The sequence below is a fragment of the Nomascus leucogenys genome, chromosome 1a, assembly GCF_006542625.1.
Source record: "Nomascus leucogenys isolate Asia chromosome 1a, Asia_NLE_v1, whole genome shotgun sequence".
Lineage (NCBI taxonomy): Eukaryota > Metazoa > Chordata > Mammalia > Primates > Hylobatidae > Nomascus > Nomascus leucogenys.
The window spans coordinates 42,876,256-42,883,720 of NC_044381.1; positions in this window are offsets into that span (position 1 = coordinate 42,876,256).

Sequence of the window (7,465 nt, forward strand, 5' to 3'; positions counted from 1 at the left end):
ATGAAAATGACCAGAAGTGTTGTTCATAAGACAAAAGTCACTTATTGTCTATATGCATTGATGGGCAAATAGCATTTTTCAGCTGTAAAATTTCAAATAATTTTTAAGTACTTCAGAAAGAGAATATAGCTTAGAAGAATGCAATTTAGTAACAATTGCTTTTAAATGCCTATATGTACTGTATATAAAATAAAAGGCCTGAAGAATCTGCCTCTCCTAACAACACTTTAATACAATGTGTATTAGTCCATTTTCACACACTGATAAGACATACCCAAGACTGGGCAATTTACAAAAGAAAGAGGTTTATTGGACTCACAGTTCCATGTGGCTGGGGAGGCCTCACAATCATGGCTGAAGGTGAAAGGCAAGGAGGAGCAAGTCACATCTTACATGGATGGCTGCAGGCAAAGAGAGAGAGAGCTTGTGGAGGGAAACTCCCATTTTTTAAAACCATCAGATCTCATGAGACTAATTCACTATCACAAGAACAGCACGGGAAAGACCCAACCCCATGATTCAATTACCTTCCAACGGGTCCCTCCCATGACACATGGGAATTGTTGGAGTTACAATTCAAGATGAGATTTGGGTGGGGACACAACCAAACCATATCACAGTAGTTCTCAGCCTTGGCTGTACATTGGAATCGTCTGGGGAGCTTTTAAAAACCCCAATGTATAGGTAGGTGATGTGGCTCATGTCTGTAATCCTAGCACTTTGGGTGGCCGAGGTGGGAGAATCACCTGAGGCCCAGAGTTTAAAACCAACCTGGACAACACAGTGAGACTCCCATCTCCATAAAATTAAAAGAAAAATTAGCTGGCATGGTGGTGTGTGCCTATAGGCCAGGGCAGGAGGATCACTTGAGTCTATGAGTTTGAGGCTGCAGTGAGCTATGATCTTACCACCAGCCAGAGTGACAGAGAAAAACCCTATCTCTAAGAAAAACAAACAAACAAAAAAAACCCCACAAAAACACCAATGTCCAGGCTGCAGCCTAGACCAATTGAATCAGAATCCTTGAGGGTGGTATCAGCAATTTTAAGAGTCTGGCCCTCCTAGGAGATTCCAATGTATACCCGAGAGTGGCCACTCTAAGAACACACATTTTATTTTGTCACTTCTTCATTTCCTATTTTGTGAGAGCCTGTAGAAAGGTGCCACATAGCACCAATATGGCCAATACCTACCTGGGCTCTACCCTAGTGAGTCTGAGGTCTTCATTCAGCTGTCCATGTTTTCGTTTTCCTTAAATGAAATTCAGAGGAATGTTTTAACTTTAAGTGTTGTCATTTGACTCATGGACTCCATTGAAGAGTGACGTGTTTAAAAAAATACAACTAAAGAAATGATGTTTTAACTAATCTACCAGAATTGGTAGAGCAGTGACAGATTAATACTACCTGCTCTACAATTCTAATTTAAAAGCCAAATGCTAAGTCTTCAAAATTAAGTCGTAATTTTTGGAGGGTTTGGTCCTAGTTCTGACTGACCTCATGGAAAACCACATATCTTAGTTTTATTCTAACAGAATGAACAAATGCAGTGTTTTGCATGGACACAAAGAAGGAAACAACAGGCACTGGGGCCTGTTGTGGGTGGAGAGAGAGGATAGAAAAACTACCTATTGAGTACTGTGCTTCTTACCTGGATGATGAAATAATCTGAGCCAGGTGTGGTAGCTCACGTCTGTAATCTCAGCACTTTGGGAGGCCAAGGTGGGTGGATCACTTGAGGTCAGGAGTTCACAACCAGCCTGGCCAATATGGTGAAACCCCATCTCTACTAAAAGTTAAAAAAAATTAGCCAGGCATGGTGACAGGTGCCTGTAATCCCAGCTACTCGGGAGGTTGAGGCAGGAGAATCACTTGAACCCAGGAGGCAGAGGTTGCAGTGAGCAGAGATCATGCCACTGCACTTCAGCCTGGGCAACAGAGCAAGACTCTATCTCAAAAAGAAAGAAAGAAAGAAAGAAAGAAAGAAAGAAAGAAAGAAAGAAAGAAAGAAAGAAAGAAAGAATCTCTACAGCCAACTCATGTGACATGAAATTGACCTATGTAACACACCTGCACATGTACCTCTGAACCTAAAATAAACATTTAAAAAATGCAGTGTTTCAGACCATCTAATTTGTGCCAGGTGTTGTGGCAGACCCCGGGAACACAATGGCACATAAGATGCACAAAGCCACTATTCTCATGATTCTGATCACTTAGCAGTAATGAGGTGTGAATTCTGAGAACACACATAAAAACCACAGACATTCTTCAGCGTAATTGAGAAATCCGTCCTGGCCTACGGACTTGAAAAAGAAGAGCACTTAGCCCTAGATGTCAAAACTTAACACATGGCTCTAGATTATACTTTCCCTTACAGTAGATCTCATATGTACTTCCCAGAAACCGATACCATTGATAAATAATTATAAAAAACAATAGGCATTTTCCCAAGCAAGATTCATATTATACCAAATGCCCCCACTTAGGCATAATTTTCTCTAGTAGCACCTCAGTGATGTGCTTGTTAAAAATATATGCTCTTTCTTTTATATTTAATAGGAAATGAAGTCAGCTTTGTCTTTAGGGCTAAATATGCCTTTTGGCTCTAAAGGCCAACACATTCCTGGGCATTCGCTGGGTTATAACACATTGTGACTGAGTTGAAACAAGCCACAAGGATTTCTGAGCTGTGTCCCCTCTCCCTGGGGCTCTACACCCCAAAACACCTAATACTTGGAGGGGACGTCTCTATTGTTTCAAAAAATGATTTCTTTGATAGGTTTGATATTCTTAGGTTTTTCTCCCTTTTCTGTTTCTCTTTCAAAGCAGTTATTATTTCAAGCAAAATTTTGAGTCTCCCTTTTGCCTTGAACTGCAACTGTAGACTACCTTTCTCTTAGAAAAATAAAAGTCAGGGCCAGGCACAGTGGCTCATGTCTGTGATCCCAGCACTTTGGAAGGCCGAGGTGGGTGGATCACCTGAAGGTCAGGAGTTTGAGACCAGCCTGGCCAACACAGTGAAACCCCATCTCTACTAAAAATACAAAAAATTAGCCTGGCCTGGTGATGCGCACCTGTAATCCTAGCTACTTGGGAGGCGGAGGCAAAAGAATCGCTTGAACCTGGGAGGCGGAGGCTGCAGTGAGCCGAGATCACGGCATTGCACCCCAGCCTGGGCAACAAGAGAGAAACTCCATCTCGAAAAAAAAGAAAAGAAAAAAGTCAGGCTCCCACATGGCAGGTCCTCTGCATCAACCTCCTGGGTGGTAGCCACTCAGGAAGGTGGCACAGAACAAATGTGCAAGAAGCACAGGGCGCCCACACTGCTGCTAATTAACAGGGGTTGAAAATCAGGAGTTCTTCCTTCCACATCTCACAAGCCCCAGCTTCATTTAACTAGGTTTTCTAATTTGGAGATAGATAATTATCAAGTGACTTCATTTAAGATGACAACATGGAGAGTTTCTACTGGACATCTATAGTAATGTTGCTGATAAAATAAGGTCTTACTCATTTCCTGAATTATTTATAAATTCAGTTGCTGAAAATAAACCCACTGCTCTTGATCTGTTGATTTGACAAAGGAATTTTCATGAATTGCTGGGGTTGGAAAGAAACGCATCATCCCGGCTTTCTTGGCCCTAGTTCAAAATGTGAATATTCACATGCTACGCTACAGGTTGGCAAGCTTTAAATAAGTAATGATTTGAAAATATGTTGTGGTTTGTATGAAAGAGACTTAATCTTGAGAATGAAAATTCTATAACACTTCTTGGCCTTTTGGCTAAGATCAGGTGAAAATGCTCTACACTGGCCAGGCAGGTGGCTCATGCCTGTAATCCCAGCACTTTAGGAGGCCGAGGCAGGTGGATCACCAGGTCAGCAGATCGAGACCATCCTGGCTAACACAGTGAAACCCCGTCTCTACTAAAAATACAAAAAATTAGCCGGGCGTGGTGGCGGGTGCCTGTAGTCGCAGCTACTTGGGAGGCTGAGGCACCTTTCATCCAAGAAGCGCTTTGCAAACATCGGGCTGGGTTCTATCAGTTGTATAAATCACATCTGTGACCCCCTGAATGCCCCACCTGCTTCATCAACCTTCTGGCTACTACTGTAGGGGTGGAGAGCAGTTAGTGATTCCCCCGCAGCCCCCAACATGATAATGAGACCTTTAAGTTCTGGAAGAAAGAGGCTCAGGGAGAATGGTGTGAACCCGGGAGGCGGAGTTTGCAGTGAGCCGAGATCGCGCCACTGCAGTCCAGCCTGGGTGACAGAGCAAGACTCCATCTCAAAAACAAAAAGAAAAAAAAAAGAAAATGCTATACAAATATGTTTCTGGACTTTTATTAAATCTCTGAGCCAATTGTCTCCAATTTTTAAAAATCACATCTTCTACCAGTGAAAACATTTTTAGGTACATAATTCCTATATATACATGTTCACACATGTATGTATATATACCCACATATGTATATGTATGTATGTACACACACAAATAAAAGTTATAGGGAGAAGTAAAAACACAAGCAGAAGTCCTAGGGTTTCTTTTCCTATCCTAATGTATATTGTCTCGGAATAACTAATCATTCCAAAGTTATTGTATCTTAAAGGTAATAAAAATAACAACTGACATTTATTGAATGCATATAATATGCTGTACTATACTAAGTACTTTACATATATTATTTCATTAAACCCTCAAATGAATTGCTATGGTCTGAATGCTTATGTCCCCCCAAAATTCCTACGTTGAAATCTGATCACTAATGTGATGGTTTTTGGATATGGGGCCTTTGGGAAGTTATAGGTCAGGAAAGTGAAGCCCTCATGAATTGGGATTAGTGCCCTTATAAAACAGATCCCAGTCTGCCCCTCTAGGGCAGACGCAGTGGCTGATGCCTATAATCTCAACACTTTGGAAGGCCGAGGTGGGCCGATTACTTGAGCTCAGGAGTTCAAGACCAGCCTGGATAACATGGTGAAACCCCGTTGCTACCAAAATACCAAAATCAGCTGGGCATGGTGGTGCACAACTATAGTCCCAGCTCCTCAGGAGGCTTAGGCAGAAAGATTGCTTGAGCTCAGGAGGTTGAGGCTGCAGTGAGCCGAGATCATGCCACTGCACTCCAGCCTGGACGACAGAGAGAGACCCTGTCTCAAAAAAACAACAAACAAAGAAAAACATAAAGGAGACCCCAGAGAGATGCCCTGCCCCTTCTATCATATGAGGACACAGCTGGGAGGAGCCATGTATGGGCCCAAAGTGGACCCTCAACAGGCAACCAACCTGCTGGCACCTAGATTTTGCACTTGCCAGTCTCCAGAACATTGAGAAATAAATTTCTGTTGTTTATAAGCCACCAGTCTATGGCATTTTGTTAGAGCAGCCTGAATGGACAAAAATACAACTGTATAAACCAAATAATATTATTTCTCCCCTTTAATAAATGAAAGTTGCTCAAGGACGCACTACTAATAAATGGTCTCATTGAGGCTGACATTTACATGGTTCGAATCCAGAGGTCATGCTTGTAATCACCATTCTCCCAAAGTGATCTTAGTTTCTGCAACATATTTTTAATTTCACTTCCTTTACTTTTAAAAAATTATCAGATAATAAATGAATGTGGTTGAAAAGATCCAAATGGTTAAAAAAAAAAAAGTACAAAAGGAACAGGAAAAGTCTCCCTTCCCTCCTAACTCAATTTTTTAAGTGATTTGCCAAAAGATCCTAGATATTGCGATGTCAAACACAGGAAGCATTTTTTTCTCAGAAGCACAGCTAAATTGTCTTTGCCTCATGTTTGGAGTTCCGTTTCTGGTAATGACAGAGTGGCTCGTATCAGACCAAACCTCCTGAAGATGACAATTATGACCTCTGGGCAAAATATAAAAAACAACTATCCAAAGGCACTGGAGGGAAAAGAAGAGTGGGAAGACACTTGTTTAAGTTATTAAGATAATCTGGCTTCACATCGTTGAAAAGATAGGAATATTATAATAACTTTTACTGATAATTGTGGATATTCTTTAACATCACACTAAAATTTGACAACTGGTAATTTCTTAAAGGTTAGTTGCAATGTGGAATCTGAAACTGTATCTAGTCTGCTATATTTCATATTCTATTCTATCAAAATCCATTGTTTTATACTGTACTTTGAATGAATAGTTATGTATGTTTTCCCATTTATTCTTTATAACCCTAAAATGTGAGCTCTTCATATTCCTACATTACAGATGAATGTTTTAAAATTTGTACAGGTGGGTGGATCATGAGGTCAAAAGTTCGAGACCAGCCTGGCCAACATGGTTAAACCCTGTCTCTACTAAAAATACAAAAATTAGCTGGGCGTGGTGGTGCATGCCTGTAATCCCAGCTACTAGGGAGGCTGAGGCAGGAGAATGGCTTGAACCTAGGAGGCAGAGGTTGCAGTGAGCTGGGATTGTGCCACTGCACTCCAGCCTGGGTGACAGAGCAAGACTCCATCTCAAAATAAATAAATAAATAAATAAATAAAATTTGTACAGTAAGTCATATTGATCCTTTCCTTCAAAAAACACATAATCTCATGAGGTCACCAGGTGAAAAAACAAAACATATGTATCAGCTATGACTTTGCTACTACAAACCTTTATTTAGCTTGATCCTTTTTATAACAGGCTTGTATTCAGATACTACTAGTATATGAAAATAACAAGAACAAATGTGATTCAAGAACATTTTCTGGCCAGGTGCGGTGGCTCATGCCTGTAATCCCAGCACTTTGGGAGGCCGAGGAGGGCAGGTCACTCGAGGTCAGGAGTTGAAGACCAGCCTGGCCAACATGGTGAAACCCCATCTCTACTAAAAATACAAAAATTAGCCGGGCATAATAGCGTGTGCCTGTGATCCCAGCTACTCTGAAGGCTGAGGCAGAAGAATTGCTTGAGCCTGGGAGGCAAAGATTTTGCCACTGCACTCCAGCCTGGGCAACAGAGTGAGATGCCATCTCAAAAAAAAAAAAAAAAAAGAGAACATTTCTGATACTGGGAGAGTTGGTTTCAATTTTTTTGTTTTTTTTTTTTAGACAGGGTCTCCCTCTGTCATCCTGGCTGGAGTTCAGTGGCCTGATCACAGCTCAGTGCAGCCTGGACCTTTCTAGCTCACGTGATTCTCCTGCCTCTATCTCCTGAGTAGCTGGGACCACAGGTACATGCCACCATGTCTGGCTAATTTTTTTTTGAGAGATAAGGTCTCATTATGTTGCCCAGGCTGGTGTTGAACTCCTGAGCTCAGAAGATCCACTGTTCTCCCAACATGCTAGGATTACAGGCATGAGCCACCGTGTCTGGCCTGGGAGAGTTAGTGTCTAGCATACTGCAGACCTGGCCTTTGCAAAGCTTGGTGGCTAGTCCCCCAAATGTCCAAGTGATTTTTCTCTTTGCGATACAAATGGAAAACTACTTTACTCAAAGAAACA